Below are 25,002 nucleotides of genomic sequence, written 5' to 3'. Positions count from 1 at the left end.
AGACCGCGGGACTTCCCTATGGACCAAAAAGAATCCACGAAAAGCAGGTTCTTTTTGCGACGTCATTACATCGCAGTGTGCCAATGGCGCATTCACGGTGTCATAATTGCATCATGACGTGTAGGTGCTATGCATCTGACACGTCATAATGGCAGTGCCTGTCTGTACAGGGCACCGCCATTTTGACGCCCTCGTCATGTACAAGGGGCGCCTCCACTCCATCCCATGCATCTGAAGAAGTAGATGAAGTCTACAAAAAGTCATGCTACCACCTTCTTTCTTTCAGTTAGTCTCAAAAGTGCTACAAGATCCCTTTGCACTCTGATTCTCCAGACTAAACACAGCTATGTCTTTGAAGTCATCCAAGTTCATGTTAGAGTGTTGGGCTAGGGCTGCAGAGATCCAGGTTCAAATACCAATTCAGCCATGAACTTAGCCGGGTTCAGACTAAACTACTTTACAGTGCTGTTGTGAGATTATAACAGGAGCATGGACAATCAGGCACAAGATTTTCAGCTTCTTGGAGGAAGGCTTACTAATAAATATAAGGAACATAAGTAGGGTCATACTATTCAATTAACTGGACAAATACTATTGACCTCCTATTACTTGACTGCACTCAAACATTCCAAGGATTCTGGTATGTAAGTAGTGTCAAGGTGGCACACAAGCATGCTGATATGTCAGTGATGTCAAGGTGGTATGACAAGGTGGATAACAAAAGAAAAATTACCATAAACAAATAAAAAAATAAAAGCATAAAAATAGCACCACCAGGTTTTTCTACTGACTGCAAGCAACTGTTGCCCGCCTCGCCGGGCAGACTGTTTTGCCGCTAGACGCGGCTGGACTACAAGCCCCAGAGTGCTCTGGGGCTTGCCCGGCTCCCTATTGGTGCGCGGGGGTGGAAGGGGCGGCCCTTCCGCTCCGCGATGCTCTGGGAGACGGTTTCGTTGGTGTGGGGCTTCCAGTCCTCCAAGGCTGCCCATTGGTGGGCTGGGCCTTGGAGGCGGGGCCCTGCACAGCACACAGGGAGGGCCTATATAGGCCTAGGCCTATATAAGGCCATGTTGCTGGCCCTTTCCCTCAGTCGGTTGCTTGGCTTCGAGCAGAGCGGAGCCAAGCTGTGGAAGGGAGCAAATCTTGGTGCTTCTCCCGCCCGCCCACTGCTGTTGTTAGGTGGTTTTTAGTCACAACTTGGCGGCAGCATAGGCCAGGATCTGCACGTTGTGGTACCAGGGCTATGGAGCTCTGGTTTGGGAGTCAATAGGTACCCGGGGGCGAATAGGGCAGGCGTTTGGCCATTGCGGGGGCCAGAACGCAGGAACGCCTCCCGGTGACTAGGGGCTTTGTGAATTGGTGAACGCAAGACAAGGTTTGCGGTCAAGTTGTGTTCCTTAGCCCCTAGGTCATCCCAAGCACCGGGTGGGTGCCCGGTTTGGATAATCAGACTACATCGGGTGGTTTGATTGCACAGATCTTGACCTTATGCTTTGTGCCAACCCTACCAATTGTTTGCAAATAAAGTTGTGGCCTTACTTCCAACATGTTGTACTGTGGTTATTTGACAGCAACATCTGAGGCAAGCTGACTACCCCCTGCCAAAGAACAACTCTTTATTTATCTGAACTTCTTTCTCCTTGCATTCCCACTCATACTCTGCAATCTAGTAGTCAAGGTCTGCTGTCCCAACCTAGGATCTCCACTGCCCCACCCTGGATTCATCCCTTTTCACTTGCTGCCCCTCACTCCTGGAACCTTCTTCCCCCATGAACACAGGTCATCACTTCTTTGACCACTTTTAAATCTGAGTTGAAGACTACCCTGTTCAGGGAAGCGTTCCCAGGCACTGTGTGAATATTTATCTGATATTTGATTAGATAGTGGATGTTGATGTTTTTAATTGTTGCCTGTTTTTTAACTAATTTTATTTTATATTACTACCTACTATTTATATATATTTTGTAGATTCTACGCCATTGGCAGGTTTTATATTTTTATTGATTGGTTATCTCTATGTACAGCGCTGTGTAAATTTACAGAGCTATGGAAATAAACTATAATAATAATAACAATAATAATAATCAAATAGTCAGAATGGGCAATGGCCTCTACCTAGTGACAAACTAGGAACTAAATTCTCTTTTAGAAAAACAAAGGGTATTTGTTTTAAAATTAGTGTTCTTAAAATACTTGACCAAATCTTTTTATGATGAGACAAATGGCCAACCCTAATCAAAATTCCATGAAGCAAAGAGAAAACGATATTTTAAAAAAGCCATCCTGTAAAAATAGGTGAGCTACATTTGACTTTGCTCATTCATTCTATATTATCCAGGTTTGAAAGCTATGCAGATCTATGACCACCTCCATGGGGTCCCCCATAATTAAGAGGCATAATATATACAGTTGTTCCTCCACATTAACGGGGTTTAGGGGATCAAGACCTCCATGAATGTAAAAAAACCCATTAATAACCCTCCCCCCACCATGACAGCCATTTCCAGGATGGAAAGGGCGGAGGAACATGAGTGTTCCTTTCCTCTTCACCTCCCACCTTGGAATGGCTTTCTGGGGGGGAGGGGCAAAGGAACAGGAGATCTCCTTTCTTCCACCCCTATCACCTTGGAAAGCATCTTTCCAGGGCAGCAGGGACGCAGGGGGAAAAAATGCTTCCTTTCTCCAGTCCCCATCACCCTGGAAAGCCTTGGGAGAAGCATTTCTCAAGCCCTTCCAGGGCGGCAGAGGTTCAGGGGAAGAACGCATGTGAGTCCGCAGGCTTCCTTCTGATGCCTCAGAGAGCTTGCCTGAGGAGGGGCAAGAGCAGCGGGACTTGTGCATGTGCTGCTCTTGCCCCTTCTCTGATGCCTCAGACAGCTCAGGCAAAGTCTCTGAGACATCGGAGGAGGGGGGAGAGAAGCATGTGCATGATTTCCCTGCCTCCCTTCCAATGCCTCAGACAGCATCTGAGTATCTGAAGCATCAGAAGGAAGGTGGGGGACTCATGCATGCTACTCTTGCCCCTCCTCTAATGCCTCAGAGAGCTTCCCTGAGGTCTCTGAGGCATGGAGGAGGGGAGAGCAGCATGCACACACCCTTCCCAGCTGCTCTCTTCCTCTGCCCTAAGGGGAAAAGAATGGGAGGGAGGAGGAGCAGAAGTGCATGTACACGTGGCATGACACTCATGAATAATCAAATTTGCTAGTGTCAAAGCCGCGAATGTGGAACGACGACTGTAATTCCACTCACACTATTTGCCAAAAACAAAATACTTTTTAAAAAGCACATAAAAATGAAGAAAATCAACAAAAAGAAAACAAAGCACAACTTATATTTAGCTGCAGAAAAACACAATGACATTAGAAGAACATCATAACAATCCTTTTAAAATATACTTTAACAAACAGTCTGAGGAAGAATAGTGACTTAGCAGCATATCTTGGAAAAGCTGCTTTTTCAGATTATGATTGTTAGTCTCCTCCAACCAACAGGATTTTAGAAGCTTTTTCCAGCTCTATGCAAAATGTATAACTAACATAATGAATATAAGTTGATTAAAATAAGAATACAGTATTCTTTTAATTCCCAAATAATGAGAAGCAACAGCAGTGAGATGCAACTGAGTGCATTGCATATACCTACATTTACCTCTATACCTATTTTATATACTTTTGGAGTTATTTATACTGAAAAGAGTCATGCAAATAATAAATACATTTTTCCCTTTCCAACTGAGCTAGAAGAATCAGTGTATACAGACGGCATATATGAAACATTTTCCTCAAAGAATCATCAGGCCTGGTTAATGAGTAATGAGATTAAGGGAGAGGTGGCACTCATGTCTGTTCCAGGACATTTCCTGTTTATATATTACTCAAAGAGTCTTTGGAGTTCCAAATGGAGTAGCCGTTTTATTAGGCCTGAAGGCAAGAATTTATCCAAAGTGAGAAGGCCAGCAGCAAGCAGCTGCTAAAGTATATTGTCTGAATATAAGTAACCTAGAGTCAGCATGGCATAGTGGTTTGAGTGTTGGACTATGACTCTGGAGACCAGGCCTTGATTCCCAACCACTGGCTGACCCTGGGTAAGTCACATAATAATAATAATACAGTTTATTTATAGACCGCTTTTCCAAAATAGATCAAAGCAGTGTACAACAGAACAAAACAAATCAATGCAAAATAAAACATAACATATTACAATCATAATCAGATCATAAAACTACTAAAATTACAATTAAAAACTATTAAAACCATACAACTATTAAAACCCAATACAAACTAGGTGGATAAAACAATGTGCATATCGAGGGGAAACAATATCAGGATACATGGGGGAAAGCTTGTTGAAAAAGAAAAGTCTTGAGTTTTTTTCTAAAAAGGTCTAGGGAGGTGATGGAATGGAGCTCGTCGGGGAGGGTGTTCCAAATCTGCAAGGCTGAGATGGAGAATGCCCTTTGTGAGGTCGGTGTATATCTCGTCTTCGAGACCCTCAACAAATGCTTCCTGACCGACCTGAGAGTGCGGGGCGGATTGTACGGGGAGAGGCGGTCCTCCAAGTACCCTGGGCCCAAGCCATTTAGGGCTTTATAGGTAATAACCAACACCTTGTATTGCGCCCAGAAGCGAATGAGTAGCCAGTGTAGATCTTGCAGAATAGGTGTTATATGGTTAGCCCTGGAACATCCAGTGACCAGCCTTGCTGCCATATTCTGTACTAATTTAAGCTTCCAGGTTTGGTACAAGGGTTGCCCCATGTAGAGAGCATTACAGAAATCCAATCGAGAGGTTACCAGAGCATGTACCATCGTTTCAAGGTCCCTCTGGCCTAGGTAGGGTCGCAGCTGGCGTATCAGCCGAAGCTGATAACAGGCGATTCTGACCGTTGCATCCACCTGAGAAGTCAGGTGGAGCGATGAGTCCAAAATCACCCCCAGACTGTGAACTGAGTCCTTCGGGGGAGCATGACCCCATTCAAGACAGGTGGACAAATTTCCTTTCCCGGGCCAGGAGAACCTAACACAAGTACTTCCGTTTTCTCTGGATTCAGACTGAGTCTGTTTCCCCTCATCCAGCCCATTACCGACTCCAAGCAGGCATTTAGAGGAGAGATGCCATCCCTAGTCACTGCATCAGTCAGGAAAAGGCAATGGCAAAACCTCCTCTGATCAAAACTGGCCAAGAAAAGACCATGATAGGTTCACATTAGTGTTGCCATAAGTTGGAAACAACTTGAAGGCACACAATACACACACAGAGGATCTAATACCCATACATTGATACAGCTCTGCACCTAACACTAGATATAATATAACGGATGCATACTGCAATATTTGTTTTTAAAGAGGAGCCACAAAAAAGCTTGAATAAGGTATGAGGAAAAAAGATGGCAGTGGAGAAATAAAGCAACTCTTCAGTCAACTCTACAATGTTGCAGGTACTTTTTTCCCCTGAAGTGCTGGGACACCTTTGCCCCATAATATCTGGTTTGGCCCTCATATACCGTTTGTGGTTAAATCGTTATAATATGTTACAGGAAAGTACTTAACTATAGTTAGCATTAACAATAATTTATTGCCTAAATCCATGTTAAGACCACAAATGTACAACAGACTGAATTTGTCAATTTGAGCCCTTTCTCAAGAAAAAGAAAATGGCAAAGACACCAGCAAAACCTACTTCTTGCACAGAAAGCAAAGAGTCTGGAGACCCAGGGAGTCTGCATAAACATTATTTACATGTGGTAACCCAATCATGATCATAGGGCTTTTCAGAGGTGGTTTACCATTGCCTTCCTCTGACACTGAGAGGGTGGGACTTGCCCAAAATCATGTAGTGGGGCTTCCAAGGTTGACCAGTGATTTTAACCATGGTGAATCAGAGTTCAACACAGTTTAACACAAAATTCAAAACAGTACACTACATTGGTTCATTATTTACTTAGCAAAACAGCAATCCTTAAACATGTTAATTCAACCACAGGATGGCTTTCTACACAGGCTACTTAGTTATGTTGTTGTGTCACCTTACCCAGCCTTTCCCAAACCTACTTTACTGGGCATCAACCACACTGAGAGAAGGCAATCTGTTCTGTTGGTGAACAGGGCACAGGTGAATGACAGTTTCATCCCCCTTCCACAAGCAAGCAAAGCTGCAACCCCAATTGTTGATAATGGACCTAAGTAGGTTTGGAGGTAGTTATGATCATAGCAACAGCACCACAGTTGTCAGTATATAGGGTTCTTGAATACAGACCAGTTAAAAATGCAGAATTCTAGGTTATGGAGTTGCACTACTGTTTATATAATGATGTAATGTAGCACAGCTATGCTAACAGTGATTTTCACTCTACTAGCATGGGACTGGATTTAGACCTCTGTTGCAGATGCTGATTTTTATTACTATGTTGTCTGCACAGCACCTGTGTCTTGAACAAATCAGTCGTTTATTGCTGTGAAATTAACAAGCCATACTGATATCTTTAGAACGATAATCTGGACACAAAAGATAACCAAAAATACACCTAATATCCAATGTTTCATGTCTGATATAGTAGTCTGAGTGTCGGACTAGGAGACTTGGAGACCAGGGTTCAAATTTCTGCTCAGCCATGGAAACCCACTGGGTGACCTTGGGCAAGTCACACTCCATCAGGCTCAGAAGAAAGCAATTGCAAACTCCCTTTGAACAAATCTTGCCAAGAAAACCCCACGAAATATTCACCTTAGGGTCATTGGAAATTGGAAATTACTCAAAGGCACACATCAACAAGAAGACGACGCAACAAAGGACTGGCATTCTTGTATGCTCCACTGAAATCCAGCAAAAGTGTATAAGAAGAGCAAGTTCACACATTGGCTGACCATGCCCTGCCTCCCATGGTTTGAGATGAAGGTGAGAGTGAGACTCTATATATCAAACCCTACCAAATAATTAGGTTTCCTGATCATATAGAAGATGCCACATGCACTAAATAAATGTGCTAGAACCATCACTATCACTTCCATTACATCATGCAAAAGGGTGCAAGCAAGATCAATTCAGTCTGTGGAGATTTTCACATGGGCAAAAGGGATGGGAGCATAACGGGATGCTCCTGTCACTATCATGCAATTACACAAAGATTATCAGACAACACAGCACAACGTTATGATAATTACATCATTATCCCATGAATAAAGAGGCATTCTCCCATCACTTTTTATTCACAGGACTTTCCCATGAATAAAAAGTGTCACTAGAATTCCCCTTTATTTACGAGATAATGACGTGATAACCATGATGCCTGATAATCTTTACGCTATTGCGTGATAGTGACGGGATCATCCTGCTACGCTCCTGTCACTTTTGCCCATGTGCAAATCTCCAGTGACAATCACTCTGTTTATTTTTTAAATGTTCTCAAAACAGTCACAATGTATACAACTAGAGGCATTACTCTTATTGGCAGAGAACATTAAAATATTATGAATAAAGTACTAACACCTGTCTGTTTTTCTTCCGTGCAGTAAATGTACTATAAAACCAGTCATATGGAACTACATCCTTTAAAAAGAAAGAGAGCTTACATTTTTGTCTTTCTGCAAAGTGTTGTTTTATTGTCCTTTTGGCTGCATTAGCTTTTTTGTGCAGGCCATGGTTTCTCCTGGTTTCTTTTTATTCTTGGGAGGCTTTACCAGATGATACACCTGCCCTAAAAGAAAAGAAAAAAGGAAAGTTGTGCCTTTAATATACAGTAATAAGATTTTGCTAAATATGGGACCATTCTGTGAATTCCCAATTCTGGTGAGCAACAGGTTGAGGAGGACTGGTTTAGAGGAAACAAGTGTTATCTTGGAAGAGATATTCCCTCTTTCATGATAAAGCGTGAAGCCTCTTTGAAAATGTTATTTGACACCCACAATATTACAAAATGTGTGACAATATTTTTAACATCTGATTAAATTTTTGGGGGGTTTTGTGGGATTTGTTTTGTTTTGAGAAGCATCAACCACTATCAAGTAAATCTACTGGATTCTGCACAGTCATCCTCTCCTGGTTTATTCACAATTGGCTTGCCTCTTATGGGTCATTTCTATTAATCTAAAAACCAGATCAGGGTTCAGGAACATCATTGATGGGAGGCATGACTTTCCCACAGACCATACTGCAAACCTCCCTCTATAGTTCATCCCATTTCCCTCTCCATGTCTAGACATTTAAAAAATGTATTAACATTTTTACCCCACCTGCCATCTAAGGTTGGTGAAATATTTTGAAGACACTGCCTTTGTTAAAAACACAAGGTATGCTTTACTGTATAGTTGCAAGAGCTTGGCTGTTGATAACAGGCCTCTCATTGAATTGGACATCTCTCATTCGTAGGGTCACCACAAGTCTAAATTGACTTGTTGGCAATTAACAACAACAACAACATACTTTAATGGGGAAGAAGGTTGGCAACTGATTTGTGTTTGGTTTTTCTTTTATAACTGGCAGGACTCTCACTGTGAAATTAACTTTAAAATATAATGTAGTTATAGCTGTAAAATGCTATTTCAACACTGCTAAAGTAATGTTGCATACATGTGAATGGTTCACTAAAGCTGTACATGTAGAGGGACTTAGAGCTCTTTTAACTACTCACACCCCACAGTTAGACACATGGCAAGTATTTGCATGATCTGTCACTAAACTATATTATCTTCATCCATTTAAAAGTAAAAGCAAAAGCAGTTTAAATGTTGAAAAATAGATCACAGGAAACAAAAATCCCTGTTACTTGATTTCAAGGAAAATCTAATTTTTCAATTCCCGTTTCTTTCAAATGAATGTACCTACTTACTTAAACATGCTTCAAGATGTAATTGAAATATTCACAGATGCCATCTAAAGTTACCTTTTAAAGAAATCTCACAGCTTTCAAATGAAGTGTGTTTAGGAATGCAACTGTCTACAGACCTCATATAATGTTATTTTTTCTGAAAGATGAAAAGACAAATATAGTTTAACCCATTTGCACATCAGCATGAGGCTAAAGTAAGAACAAAGGACCAAACTTTAGGATTCTTCAGACAACAAATTTGCAGCTAGCTGCTTCCCTGCACCTCACTTCACTGTTCCCTTTTATCAACCTGCTCTGGCCATGGGAGGTTCTATTTTTGCCCCTCACAAATATGCACTTGGGGGCTTGACAAGGCAATCAATGGTGTAACTGGGCAAGAGATGCAGCAGTTTTCTGCCCCACCCCCTACCAACACTTGATTGCTTGAAAGTGCATGCCTGGATCTGGGAAGGCAGTTACAATGCCAAGAAGAAATTCTACTTTTGCCTTAGGTTAATGGCCAACTGCCAGCCTAATACAGCTTCACATAATTTGTGTACACAAATGACAGATGGCTTATTGATTTAAGTCAATACACAGAAGAAGAAAAATGCAAGATATTGGGGATCTGTCTACAGAACAAACTAGAACTGTGGACCCTACATGAGAGTGGGGCTCTGCTTTGCAGCAGATAATACACGTAACATTTCTGAAAAGAAAAGAGGCCACAACTTTATTGGTAACAGCTGAGGATACTCAGCCCAGCATGGCCCTGCTGGCCACAGACTGCTTCCACAGACTGTCTGCTGGGTACTTCAGGAATAACAAACATGGGATTCCAATTGAGCAAAAGCCACTGTGTTGCTACCTTGTCACCTGGGAGTGAGCCCCCAAAGCTAGATGCAACTTTAGTTGCCTACACCCCCATTGTCCCTTAAAGGGATTCCAAAAAATGTGAATCCAGCTCCCACGCCAAAGCTGCTTAAAGTTATTATGAAAAATGGTGTCAGTAAGATACATAATTTCTGAACCCAACAATAGCCCATACATTAATTACTCGAGAAAATGGGGGAGAGTAAGTGGAATAATCTCCAAGAGCCATCTGATTGCTAGCAGGGAGCTGTTTTCATTATTTGGCCAGAGAGAATACTAGAATGAAGTTTCTGCTCAGTTCACTATGTCCAGCTCAGCCACCCAGCTGTGTCTGGCTGGCTTTCCTGATCATTCCCAAAGACTGAAAACATCACACAGGCTTTTGGGAAGAACCTGGAGGCACTGCAAAACACCACTCTCTACCTGATGCTGTGGACTGCATATGGTGCTGCTTAGTAAATCGGGGAATCTTTTTGTGCAGGATATGTAATAAGGAAAGCCATTTATATACTATTTTTACACAGAATGGCAAAAAGAATAGCCTGAAGATTATGGGATCAGCAACCAAATTCACAAGAACCATTGTCTGACTGCTAGTCCTGCTTCATTCTATTTACTCTGGGCCTGCTTATATAATGATGCCAACAGGATGATTTACTCTGGGCCTGCTTACTCAATGATGCCACCAGGATGTTTTGACAGTGACAACAGGTTTTGTCAAATATGCATTGAATGAAAATTTGAAATAGTGTCTCAGGAAATATAAAATCTGCAGTGCAATCCTTTAATGAGTTCAGTGAGAATTACCAGCGGTGTTTTAGTTAATTCATTAAGGGCTTTGCTAAACTTTAAACATGCTATCCAGGTGGTAATCCCTATCCATAAAATAGATTCAGCATTATGGATAACTCCTGTAAAGTGTGGCTTAAAATCCACACGGTATTCACGAACACACTGACATGGGAGTCACCAGCTGCCACTGCAGCTCCTATGTTACCTTACTCCATGGGAGAAAGGGAACTGAATACAGTATAAGATTGCATCCTTAATTTTTTTTTCTCCTGAGACTCCTGTTACTAAGCCTTGAATAATAGTGTCCAAGCCTGCATTTGCATGCGATGTTGATTGTCTGCACAGTGGTAAAGGAACCTACTTGAAAACAAAACAAACCTGTATGCAGAAAGCTACATAACCCATCTAACCAGAGGATAACTTCTCTGATGATTACACATCATTAATCAAAGCACTCCTAATACAGTGAGCCCACGCCATACATGGGCTTCCCTTCTGTGGCTTTCGGCATACGCTGAAGCCGCGGCTCAATGTAATGAATGTCGCGTGCACCTATGGTGCGCCCATCACACGGTGCTGCATGCATACGGCCCATTATTTTCAATGGGGTGCGAGCATATGCAATTTTCTCCTTACGGGGGGGGGGGGTCTGGAACGGATCCCCTGCGTAAGGGAAGGGAGGACTGTATAATGTAGACAGACACTGGCAGTATGGTGGTCATACCCATCTGCATAATGCCAGCACATCTACAACATGTATTTCCTTGATCAGTTTTGCACTGATCTACAGCCCTGTGCAGATCACACATGCTGGCTGCACTTTTATACACATGCAATATGAAAATCCATGGATTTATGCTGCAGAAACAAGCGAACAGGCAATCCAGTTCACCATTAATTACAAACTACAAAAAATGGTATGGAATACCATACCAGCCCCGCTGCCTCTAACATATGTGGATGCATACACACACACACACACACACACACACACAGCTTGCTCACACTTATATGTTTCTATCTCTGTAAATCACTCAAAACATGATAATACTAAGCTTAGTATTGCCCTAGTATGAAGGAGTAAACACACATCTACTGTATAATCATTACTTAACAGATGATTTTCCAAAATAAAGAAAACACAAAAGAGAACAACACGTGCACACATAACTTCTTACAGTTAATTTCTTGCTTGTCAATCAAGATAAAAAGCAAATATTGCTGATATCTAGCAAAAATCAGTATTATTCTGTATTGTATTACCTTTGAAGCAACCAGTCCATAAAACCTCTTTCAGACTAGCATCCTGTAGCTTTTGCAAATAGGTTCTGCTGCAATCCAGTAGAGCAGATGAATTCCCAGTCAGCATCCTTGCCAAAAAGAAGCAAGCACTGCAGTCTCTTTTCTGCCTTATGAAACCATCCTGAAGTTAAAATGAAAATAAATCTAGAAGGGCCAGCAGGGGATAAAGAGCTAAGCACCAAGAGCTGCAATTCTAACTCTCAGTGTAAGCCCCACCAATTTCCTTGCGGCTAACATAAGAACTCAAAGACTCATGAAGATAAGGGTCTGAAGCTATTTAGCTGCAACAGTGTTTTTTTTAAAAAACCATCTTCCAGGAAATGTACTTCCTTACCAGTCAGTAAGCTCACTTCATTAGAATATGAAGGGGTAGGTTACATACTATTAAGTAATAGTACCAGTAAGTGTTTTTCAAGAATACTAGAAATGACATAACGGTTAAAATGAGAGCATTTAGAAATTATTTCTTGTGTGTTTAGAATGTTTTAAAGAATGCTCTATTTTTTATTTTTAAAAAGTGACAGAAGAAATACCTAGGTTTCTGTGCAGAAGCAGAATACATTCTTACTATTTTAGAAAAATTTACATTAACCAATGGAGAGATGCACCTTTCACTCCATTATAGCTCCACTAACAAGTTTTTAATATTCCTTTGTGGACTCTGCACTCCAACAGGCAAGGGAGATTACTTCCAAATGCTTTGGACTGCAACTCCCATGGTTCCCAACAGCACTGACCATGATGTTTAGGGATGATAGAGATACAGAACAAAACACATGCAATACTCAACCAAAAAAACAAAGTGTCACTACAAATAAAAAAGACAATGTAATACTATAAGCTAACCAATAATGATATGAAGCTCCTCCAATCTCACAGCTGAAGTTAATGTACTGTCTTCATCTGTAGTTCTGACAAATATATTAATTCCAACAATGTTTTCAGAATGAACATCTAACTTTCTGTTATCTGCAAGATCTTTCACACAGTCTTATAACTCCCTGCTGCTACATTTCTGTTAAAGTTTTGAAATCATTTGTGGGCAACATAATTTCTCTAGTTCCCTATTTTTCTCCTGCACTACTTTAGTTTCATCTAAATAAGAAACAGACTTAGAAGGCCATAATTCACACATATCATACTACTGTGAGATTGCACAGCATGGTCTAAAATTAAAATGTCCCTTACCAAGGTATAACTCAAAATGTTGACTGAATAAATATTATGGGAGTCCTAAGATATATGGTTTAGAGAAACTGTAATTCCTCTCCTTTTCTAAATTTCTAGTCTGATAAAACTCATTATTTTGCCTCCCCAGATTCCTTTCACACTATGCAACTATAGCGCTGTGACTGCACTTTAACTTACATGATAACATCCCATGGGATTCTGGGATTTGCAGTTTAGGAAGAGGTCTTTGGAATTTTCAACCAGAGAACTCTCATCCTTGCCAAACTACAAACTGCAGGCTTCCATAGGAGGCAGCCATGGCAATTAAAAGTGGAATCATAGTGCTATAATTGTACAGTGTGAAAGGGCCCTAGCATATAGATGTCTTGAGTTCACTTAGGGCAGGTGTGAGCAACTGCACAAGATCAGTATTCTGCCCCAAGATTCTCTAGGGGCTCTGCAAGTTGCTTAAGGGGGGAGAGAGAGAGAGGAAGGGACTGGAGCAAACCCAGAAATGGCTAAACTTCCAGGTTTAGGTTCTAAAAAGTGCTTCTTTACATTAAACAATACAGGGGGCCTGTCAGACTATTTCAAAGGTGAAGTGCCATACCTTGAGGATTCTAGGAAGGAAAATACTGTACATCCTTTTTTCACCAGAAAAAGGTCATCTGGGAAGTCTAGAAGGACTGGGGGGAAGGCTACAGAAATAGCCTGGAAGGCCATATAGGCCTATCCTTGAATTAGAGGTATGTGTGCTAGTGTGGGAATGCAACAATTAGTCTACATAGCCCAAAAGAAAACAAAACAAAACCTTCATTCTCTTCAGAACACTCCTTTATATTGTCCTTTATTGCATACCTATACATGCATACTGTATGCATACTGGGCCTCATCTTGCCCTGTTTGCAGAACAAGGTGATTTGGAGGGTTATGGTGAGAGAACTAAAATGGAGGGCTTACATTAACTATTCCTACCTTGAATTATGTTCTCAGCCAATTGAATTGGATATCTGCATTTTATTTTTACCTCCCCCCCCAAGAGCATTCAGCACCAATATATATATATACACACATGCACACACTAGTTTGAATTATCATAGTCTAAATAGTGCATTTTAACTGAATGTTTTACATATAATATTTTTTATTTGGAAGGAACACAAATGTACAAGGAAAGGGAGAACTTTCCAGAGAATTTTAAAAGTAACAAGAACACAAAGCAACCAACAGTGATTAACATACTGTGCCTTACCAGAAAATTGAATAAGGAATATCAAGGAAATGCACTCGATTTCACTTGGTGCTGAAACATTATTGTGAAATGCAACTGAAATGTACAATATAATCAAGCAACTGAACGGAAAAAGTCTGTGTGTGGCATTTTGTGATAACCTCTGATCTTGACTAAATACAGTGAGCTGAACTGAATGTTATTATGTGTGCTATTTATACTGTGTGAGGTTTTTTTTTAAATATAAAATATCTGTCATGATTTTGGCCTTCTTGGAAACAGTGGGATTAATTTTTTTCAAACCTATCTTTGTGCACAAAACCCAAAATAGAAAGGTACAGCTTCAGTGCTAAGGGATATGGGTGAGGCTTCAAACATATAAACTAATTTTACAATACTTTAAATCCAACAAACAAAACATCAAATACAACCAGTTACTTTCTTTACTCACTTTTCTGGGCTGAATAGAAGTGATATCCTAGACAACTGAACAAGCTGCCATTATTCCCATATTGGTATCTATTCTTTCATACTGAGTCATAGTTTTATCTTGTATTCAGGTGGGAAGAACAATCAAAAGGGCACAAAGAATGCAGGGTCTAATGTTGATGAATTGCCATCATATATATACCCCCACAAGTTTACACTGGTGGGCAGGAGGTGTAGGTGTAGAGAGAGGAGACATTTTCCCTCTTTTATTTCTTTCATTTCCCTCTTTCATTTCCAGACATGATCCCAAGCAGTCTCCAGACATGATCCCAAGCAGTCTCCATTCCACCCACAATACTGTTTGCTTCCTTCACTATGACTCAGAAGGAGAAGCAACACTGATGGACCCTTCCACCACTGCTACAAAGAGGCACACAAGAACATACCACCTACAAAGGGAAATTTGCTGTATCTTAGGCTCCTGAGGCAGTATGTTCAGGGCACTGATATGATGTAGAAGGGCTTTCCTTATGTTCTCTACTCTCCCAAGATGTCATTACTTAGACCCCTTCCTATCTCTTCTTTGCTCTTTATGCTAAGGATTGACCATAGGGATATGTTGGAAGTGAACACTAATGAATTATTTGGATTTGCTGAGGAAACTGAGGTTGCCCTAGATAAAACAACATTTTTGCAAGAAACATATTTTAGACCTATATATACTGTATTTATTTCAACCATTTATCTGCACCTTTCTATCAAAAACAAAAGACAACATACAGTTGTCTTCAGAGCCCTGGTGGCACAGTGGTGAAATGCCTGTACTGCAGCCACTCACTCATAACCCACAAGTTTGTAAGTTCAATACCAGCCAAGGGCTCAGGCTTGACTCACGCTTGCATCCTTCCGAGGTTGCTAAAATGAGTACCCAGCTTGTTGGGGGCAATTAGCTTACATATTGTAAACCACTTATGGAGAGCTTAAGTGGAAGACTTGGATCTACTGGATCCAAAGCCCTTCATGTCCTTAAGGTGGCCCCAAATCCTGCCCCTTAGGCTAGGTATAAGCAGTACAGAAATATACTTGCTATTGCTATTATCATAAACAATCTTCTTAAAGTTCAAAAACGAAGAACTGCCATTTAGATTATCAGTAGATAGAGCCACTTTAAAATACACATTGAAAAAAATTAAAATAAAACCTCCCTTCATTCCAGCTGCCATTGTCCTGGCCTCAGAGGGAGAGAATGGGCAGGCAATGCTCCATCATGCCTAGCCCAGAAACAGAAGAAGGGCCTTCTCTCCACTTCAATTGTCCTCATCCTGGCCTGAGGGAGAAAAGGCACAGCTTCAGCAGGCTTAGCCCAGAGATAGAAGAAAGGCCCTCCCGCTTAGGGTTGCCATAACCCGCTGGGGGCGGGAATTTCCTGGTTTTGGACAGTTCTGCACGGTCCTGCCCCAGTTTGGCATTTGTCCCGGGTTTGCCCCCACCCCCGGGCTTTGTTAGTGCGCCGCTGCGGTGGTGCCTTTGGCCACTCTTGCGGCTGCTGCTGCCACCGCCACCAATGCAGCTGTTGCAGTGTGGCCTGCTGTGGCCACTCCTCTGGCCGCCGCCGCCAGCACCGACGTGGCCTTAGCCGCCACTGCGGTTCAGCTCCGCAAACCGGGCCCTGTGCTCCATGTGCCCACACTCACAGTTCTGCGCGGGCGCACATAGGGCTCTGTGGGAGGCTGGAGTTCCTCCTATTGGCTGGCAGGCTGGCCAATAGCAGAACAGCCCGCCCCCTGCTTCAGGAGTCTGTGACTGCTGGCAGGGGGCGGGGCTGTTCCAGCTCTCTGACCCCATTGGCCACCCAGCTTAAAGAGGAGGAGCTCTCCTCTGTTTACTTCCTGCGGCCACGTGGGCCAGCGAGAGACTGAGGCGGCGGGCAGGGGAGGGCAGCGGCCACCGCAGCAGCAGAAGCAGCAACAGCGGCAGACCGAGGCAGCAGAGGAGAGGACCAAAGGTAGGCCTCTGGGCCGGGGGGAACATTTTCGGCTTCCCCCAGTGTGAGTCAGTTGGCAAAGGGACCTTCCATGATTATCAATATTATTATTATTAGCACACAAAGACCTAGCTGTGTGAGTCAGTTTGCAAATGCCCAAATGTGCTGTTGTGTGTTTTGGAATGGGGGAGGGGGGGTTGGCCAGAAAGGGAAGTACATTTCTGCCATCTGTCTAGGAATAATGCCAAAATGTCCTCCATTTTGATCATGCCTAAGAAACATGCATTTATATTAACATTTTTTAAAAAGCATCAATTTTTTTTGCATGCCCTCCATTTTTAAAAAATGTTTTCTACATTTGAAAATGTTGTCCTACATTTGTCCTGGTTTGGAGGTCCTGACTTATGGTAACCCTACTCCCGCCCTCCATTTTCATCTGCCATGGCCCTGGCCTCAGAGGGAAAGAAGAGCCACTGAACTTTATCCCCTTCCCCACTGCCATTCCCTTCTCTGTTTGTTTCATGTCTTTTTTTAGATTGTAAGCCTGCGGGCAAGGAACTGTGTAATTAACAATTTGTAAGCCGCTCTGGGGTATAAAAATAAATTAATGAATTAATGAATGAAAAAGGCCATGAATTCTCAGCCATGAAAAGGAGAGTTTGTCAAAGTGGATAGATCCCTTTACTTAATGTTTCTTGGACTGAGCCTATGCAATAAAAACAAGTCCAACCTGATTTCAAGAAAACCCTATTTTAGACCTCACCTGCAAAGTTCTGCACAATTTTGTTGTGAATGGGACACAGTTTGGGGTATATTTTTGAAACTTCTTTTGTTTTGACCAGCTAGAAATCAACCCGAACCTCCCATCCGCTCTTTCTGAAAGGAGAAGGATGAGGAGGTAGTGCCTCTCTGTTAGCAGGGAGCAGCTCCATTGGTGGCCAAGGAGGATGGAACTTCCTTCCCCAGTTGTATGGCAATTGTTGGCAGTATCCCTCCAAGCTGGTTGTTCTGGGGACAGTGGGAGACTTGGATCTGCTGGATCCAAAGCCTCTTCGTGTCCTTAAGGTGGCCCCAGTTCCTGCCCCTTTGGACAACATAGGTCATTCTTCAAAATTCTGCTGCCAACCATAAAATTCAACTCTCTTTTTTGTCCCCAAGATCTAACATGCAACGAGCCCAGCAAGTCATCCTGGCTGGTATAAACGAGCTGGGATTTGTAGGTGATGAAGCATCCACCATTCTACTCTGCCCACCCCATTAGTTACTCCTGCTTTGCCCTAAAAGAACCAAGCAATCTACACTGGTAGATTGACGTTTAGTATTGTAAAGGGTGCCTGCATTAAACGCAGGTGCGTTTTATGCAGCTTCCAGCATATGCTGGAAGCCGCACCAGAAAGAAGGGAGACACGCACCAGAAGAAAACAATGGTGCACACTCCCATGGTGTGCGCCCCGCACACTGTTGCTGCGCCGCCACAGGCACGAACCCCATTCATTTGAATGGGGCTTGAGTATCCGCTTTTTTTCCCTTACGCAGGGCGGGGGGTCTGGAACAGATCCCCCACATAAGGGAAGGGACGACTGTATTGTCCTTTTCTGTTCAAGCAGTCAAGAAAGCAGAAGAAGGCTAGGACTTGGAAGGGCAGCTATGAAGGAACTAGACAAGATTCTCAAATTAAAGATATTATTGAATGTCAAAGACAAGATTATCCATGTAATCATATTTCCATTTTCTATGTATGGTTGTGAAAGGTGGATAGCGAAAAAAGTGGATAGAATGAACATCAACTCATTTGCAATCTGCAAATACCATGGACTGTCAAAAAGACAAATACATAGGTCAAAGAGCAAATCAAGTGGGAACTCTTCCTAAAAGCCAATACGACTAAAATGAAGACTGTCAGGCTTTGGACATATCATGAGAAGGCATAATTCACTAGAAAAAACAATAATGCTTGGTAAGGCAAAAAGTAGTAGGAAAAGAAGAAGACTGTATTAGAGGTGAATAGATTCCATTAAGGAAGCCGTAGCCCTGAACTTGCAAAACCTGAGCAGGTCTATAGACAACAAGGTGACTTGGAGGTCTCTCATTCATAGGATTACTATAAATTGAAGATCGTTTGGCAATTAACAATAACAATTCAAGTAGCAACGTACATTACTCACACAGTAAGGACACAACAATCTATGACATTCAAAAGGATGGGTGGGGAGGAAAAGAAAAATTGTTTCACCATATGCTAGTGATGGTTTTCCTTAAAAACATATTTGAATATACTTTTGCTATTTTAAGAACCCAGAGTACACAAACAATTGACATCTGTGAACATTAAACAGATAATTACTCTATCCACAAATGCAATTCTTAACAGAAGCTATTGTACAAATAATGAAATTCACCCTGAAACTAACCTGAAGCACTTGAAGAGTTTTTGACATTCAATCCTTGACTTGTGAGACAAAAGAGTCATTCAAGTCATTGCAATTAAATACATACTGCTGGTGTTGTCACTGTCACTAACATTTAAGAGAAGCATAATTCTGTTTCAATAAGTGAGTTCAGTCATCTCTCAAAGTACAGTGGCAGGCTTATTGAACCTGCAGTGTTTTAACTGTATTCACTGCATGTTCATCCTGGAAGTATTTTGTTACTGTAGCAAGACTTATTTCTGTGTTGTTGCAATAGTATCATATTGTTTTTTCAAACCAAGACAATGGCAACACACATGAACAGAAATATAAATTCTACAATTTCCATGACCCCAACTTTACATGTTCTTAAGTACCTCAGACACCATTTTGGCCCAGTTCAGACATAACAAAGGAATTTATGAGACCACATTTAGCAGACCAAGAATGAGTAATGTACTTGATTCTTCCCTCATCCCTTTTTGTATGTATAGTAAAGTTAAAAAATTCAGAATATTAAGCCATAGTTACTCACTGTAGTTGCATTTGAACCAGGAAACTATGGTGTAACCTTCAGCTACAAACCAATCTTGCAATTATACCTTTAAAAAGAAAGATAAATGGTTGATATCAGATGTACCATTAACCATGTTCTTTAGGTATATATATATATATATAAGTATTCTTGGAGGTGCAGTCATTTTTGTTAGATAGCCAATCCTATTCTCTTCCACATTATTACAAACATTCCATTTAAATAATTCCCACATAAAGTTTTGAACGTGTTTGAATATAACTTTTAAACCAAAAGTGCTACATCAGAAAACATGATTGGGAGCACTATAAAGTCTTCTCCTATTTCCAGAAAATCCAGATCACAGCTTGTATGCACACAGTAAGATTTCTTACAACTAGCAACAACATATGGCATTGAAAACACTACTGTTTTTGAGAAGAAAGAAATCTGCCAATGGAAAGAGGAGGCCATGATGTTTACTGAAATTCTTTAGGGCATGTAGAAAAGATGGAATGAGATAAAATGAAACACAGAGGCAAAAGAGAGAATTGCAACTCTGATTAGTTTTTACTACTACTGTATAAAAAGTGTGATCTGATCAGTTTTTCTCCCATTATCTATAAAGACAACACAGAGGAAAAATATGTTCAGATGATGCTTAAAATGAAGGGAGTGAGCATGGGACAGATTTCTGTGCAACATCAGCCACTGATCAAATCATGCTACCATAAATAAGCAAAGAGAAGAATCATGGGCACAGAAAATTGTACTATGGTAAGCTTTCCGTCCTGCACTGGATGGTTCCATAGTTATTATCTTCCAGCCTCTGTACTGAGAAAGGGAATCACAAACATTGAAAAGAGGTGGATGCTGTGGTTTCAGGAAATGGTGTAACTCAAACATGAGTCAGAGGGAGGAGAAGATGAAAGTGCAATTATCATTTTCGATGGTTAGTAGAGATTGTCAGTACCAGCTTGCTCAGCTCACACATAGGGCTTACATGGAAGCTACAGGTAGTCCTGCACTGCTTTGCTATTCTTCACTCACTTCATATAACTAGCCATAGTTGGTGATTTCATGGCATTAGCAAAAAGAAAAGCAGTATGAAAGGAAGGGTGATTGAAGGGAACCCCCTAACACAAGACTGCAAAACAGTGAGGTTGATTCTTTATTTTCAAGAGGTGATGACAAATACAAAGAATCTTTTTTTCCTGGCATCATTAGGCCGTAGTAATTTGGGATTAAGCTGTCAGACAACACTGCAGCACTGCAGAAAGGTCAGAAAACACCTCTATCTTGGCAACAGCTGACACATTTCCAAATAGAGTGTTTCTGCTGAGATACACTTCAGTTTCTTAAAACAAAATTTAAAAGCAAGTTAGAACTCATAAAAATTAGGAAAATAATTCTGAAAAGATTAGAAAAGTAATGTTGATGTGTTATTAAAGCTATAATAAAAATGGTCTTCCTATTGTCTCAAAGTCAAAGCATAAAACTGTGGGGTTTGAGGCCTATTTGTAGTAAATTGGCAATGTTGAACTAGGAAAGATCTTATGGTTGTGGCATGTTGATAGCTTAATCAACATGTCAGTTCAAGATGCCTGTCACTGAAGAAAGAACATTCCATGCTACTGAATATGACAGGAGCTGAAATCCAAAACATCTGGATAGCACCAGGTTGGTTAAGGCTGACCTACTACAGTGGTACCCCGGGATACGAATTGATCGCGTTACGAAATTTCCGGGGTACGAAAAAGTTAGATTGGAAAAAACTGTTCCGGGTAACGAAAGATTTTTCGGGTTACGAAATTCATTTCGGCGCGTTTCGGCGCGAAATTCAAAGCGCGGCTAGCGGCTAGCGGCTTTCCAGCGCTAACGGAAAGCCTTTTCGGGTTACGAACGGCGCCGCGGAACGAATTAATTTCGTAACCCGAGGTAGCACTGTATATTGCAAACTAGTCTACTTTGATTGCACTTGAGGCAAGAGAGAGAAATCAGACTCATGATGAATCACATCACCCAAATGTATCCCTATGCAGTATACCTCTTTGTGAGTGGCCTGCTAGCAATCTGTCTGTCTGTCTGTCTGTCTGTCTGTCTATTATATTTATTTGTATCCCACTCTTCTCCCAGGACTGGGACTCAGTCTATCATTTTGGAAACTGGTAAAGGGAATATTAGATAATTTATGACAACTGATGTCATATAAGCTGTTTCTTGTGGATTTTTGTCATTTTCCTTTCCCAAGTGACAAATTTATGGTTGTAAAATCAGAACATATGCAGGCAGCCCTGCATATCCATGGATTCTTTATTTGTGGAATCAACCATTCATTGCTCGAAAATATTTTTAAAAGATGTAAATTCCAAAACCTTGATTTTGCTATCTTATGTAAGGGACACTATTTTACTATGCTACAGATTTTGGTATCCACAGGGGAGTCTTGAACCAAATCCCATTAGATACCAAGGATCCATTGTATTATTTTAGCTATGCTTGGGTAGTATGAGCTTTTGCTGAAGTCTACATTTTAAAAAAAGTTCCTGGTCTAATTCTGTGATAGAGCTACTGTGGTTTAGTGATTTAAGAGGGGGATTAGGACTCCAGAGGATCGGGGTCTGTGCCTCCCCCACAACCCTTTTTGCATGTGTTACCTCACCTCAAAGCCAAGCTAAACATTCCCAAAACTAATTAAAAATAGATTGCAACTGTCAGTGGAGGCTCTAGATGCTCCACACATTTAAGGTAAGAGCACACCACACCACAACAATATAACTCTGAGATTGAATCTCTTATTCTAAACATATCTCTCAGAACTTTCAGGAAAGAACTTGTACACAATAGCTTTCCTAGCAATCCTGTCTACAGGGCCAAATCACAGTAGCTTTATACCACTGTTATTGACATCATCATATGGAATTCTGGGGTCTGTTGTCTCAGAGTAATTCCACAAGAGAAGATGGAGAAGTATCTCAGGATGCTAGAAGTGGGGTTTTTTTAAAGCTTAAATAGCCAAATAAATTTTGTCTTATAGATACTGTGAATTCTTCTTCAGGGATATGCAAAAAGAAAGAAAGAAAAGAAAAGAAAAACAAACAAAACAAGGACAACAAATACATACATGCATGTGTGTGTGTGTTTATCATAAGCCTGTATCATTACTATTTTTACATTGCTTATAGCTTGTAGATACTTCCTAAAAATTACTCCCAAAATCTTCTACTGATACAAGGGAAGCAGGTGAATAAAATCCTGTACTTAGAATTTTTTAAAAAATATATTTTGAGATACTATTATAAGTAATGTTATAACTGTTCAAAGACACATCAATGCATCTTGGCTAAAGGGAAATGGGGCTATTCTATTTCCTCATTTAGGTCTAAAAAGAGCAACAGTTGGCTTATTAGAGCAATACACTTTATCAGACCAAATGAATAATCACAAGGTCTAAATTCACCAGACTGCTCCATCAGGCAAATGATGAATAAAGCAAAGAGCAAGGTGTGGGGGTGTATAACTGATAATGAAGCCATGAAATTTGCATGCAGTCAATCTTAGAAATGAATATGCAAAGAGACTGCAGACACTTAAATTTGGGTCCTTAGTTTCTATAATGGTTTCAGGCTGCCGCTAGGCCTCACTATAGAACATTGATTCCCCATTTTTAAAATGTAAAATCCAGCAGAACTTCCTCCATCCTTAGGTAATACACACAGATCCCTTGGTGGAAAACAAAAGCAGAGAGGAAGTAAACAGTTTTTATATTAACAAGGCTGGAGATAATTTTAGATAAGTGTAATAGGAAAAGAAACAGTCAAAATATTATTATAATTGTGCTGCATATAATTTGAATATGAGAGTTATTTTATGAGTAATTCCAAACTTCCCTTTTATGTTGGCCTTTATGGAGATATCTGAAATATGTTGTTTTTTTAAAAAAAATTCCACAGCAAAATTTTGAATTCTCCGTGTCTCTTTTTACAACAGATGGAAATAGTTAGATTCCTTCTATTCTGGCCCCTAATTTGTATACGTGGTACGCTAATGTTATAATCTTCTGTAGCAATATTGCATATGGACATAATTACAAATCAATGTAACACTAAGTTAACGAATTTTTTAAAAAATAACTACTACTATAATTGCAAACACTGTGACAAGTTAAAAGGGTAATTTAGTTGAGCCTGCTCCCCTCTATATTGAGTCCCTTTGGAAATTTACACAGCTCAGTTCTTGGTACTTTCAATTCACTATCTGCAGAATTCGCCTGGGTGAATTTATGACTTCCCCCTGTCCCTTAGCTATCTCTCTCCAGAGGATATTTCCCCATCATCCAATGCCACAGTATCAGTTATCTCACATTTCCACTTGAATGGATCAGTTCCATTTCAGGCCAAATATATCCAGATCTTCTTCTTTCATCAGTGCAAATATCTGGATCTTCCTCTTAGTTTCTTTGAGTAGAACTTTAATACAGTCATCCCGTCTGATTCACGGGGGATTTGTTCTGGGCCAGCCTGCAAATTAGGAAAAATGCCAATATTGGAGCCTCCTTGATTACAATGGGGGCACGCTCCCATGCATGGCACTGCACACGCACCATTATGTCCCTCCCAGCTTGCTGTCCACAGAAGACTGTGAATCGGGAGGGGCAATTGTACTATTGTTATCTCATGCAGTAAGGCTTGACTCACCAGGCATTTCACATCTATCCAGTTGCCAAAAATGCAGCAGTGGACCACTTCTGTTCTTTAGACCATGTGATATCTGTTCTTTAGACCATGTGATATTTCTCTTCAGATTCTAACACTACCCTTCCGCTCCCACACACCCCACCACTTTCTCTCCCTGGAATGCTCTGTGCAGCCTCCTCTTCTGAAGAATAGAACCATCAGGACAAATACAGCCCACAGGCTGTGGGACTCCCATATTTGGCTTCCTAATAATTCACATTATAGTGGTGTAGGTGTGCAAAATGATAGTTAGTTGGAGGTAAAGTCTTCCCTACTTCTTTGTGGACTTGAGGTCTGTGTTCTTGCTTATACACGGAGGGGCGACCTCCATTAACACCAATGGGGTGCACCCCCATGACGTGCGCCCTGCACATGCTTGTGGGGGCACGCCCCATTCAAGCTTAGGGGGCTTGAATACATGTGAGTTTCCATTTTGGCAGAGTGGGGGCTGTAACTGATCCCCCTCAAAAATGGGAAGTCGACTGTATTTCAATAAAGGTGAACAGTGAAAGGTAGAATCAAGATTACCAGATTAGGCCAGATCCACAAATGACAGTATCTGGATCTTTTTAGGATCAGAACCTAAATGACCTCCTGGTAAATCAGCAGCAATAACAATTAAAATAAAAGACTGGTTTTGCTTGCTTTTTCAGGGGCATCATGTATCCCTGGACAACCAGTGTAACTACACTGAAGTCATCAGAAACATCCAAAATATTGCTGGCTATTAATTATGCAGGCGGACACAGTTTATAAATAAA

The 25,002-nt window shown here is 41.1% G+C and overlaps 1 protein-coding gene across 6 annotated transcripts in view; it reads right to left on the bottom strand.

Annotated features, from left to right (window-relative positions):
* Positions 1-25,002, bottom strand: part of PIK3CB (phosphatidylinositol-4,5-bisphosphate 3-kinase catalytic subunit beta) — a 108,607-nt gene that overhangs the window by 71,861 nt on the left and 11,744 nt on the right. For 2 of the 6 annotated variants that reach the window (XM_089509262.1, XM_089509264.1), the window contains exon 2: positions 7,568-7,692. The gene's annotated coding sequence lies outside the window, so the exon portion shown is untranslated. Of the gene's footprint in view, positions 1-7,567; positions 7,693-8,877; positions 8,960-11,730; positions 11,891-12,615; positions 12,775-19,526; positions 19,586-25,002 lie in introns of those variants that run through there. The other 4 variants (XM_089509260.1, XM_089509265.1, XM_089509259.1 and 1 more) reach the window with 4 other exon arrangements.

Source organism: Sceloporus occidentalis, unplaced genomic scaffold (genome assembly GCF_023333645.1).
Source record: "Sceloporus occidentalis isolate IW3139 unplaced genomic scaffold, rSceOcc1.0.p SCAF_2, whole genome shotgun sequence".
In the NCBI taxonomy this organism is placed as follows: domain Eukaryota; kingdom Metazoa; phylum Chordata; class Lepidosauria; order Squamata; family Phrynosomatidae; genus Sceloporus; species Sceloporus occidentalis.
The sequence above is the reverse complement of the archived record's forward strand: the minus strand, read 5'-3'. Positions and strand labels throughout refer to the sequence as shown.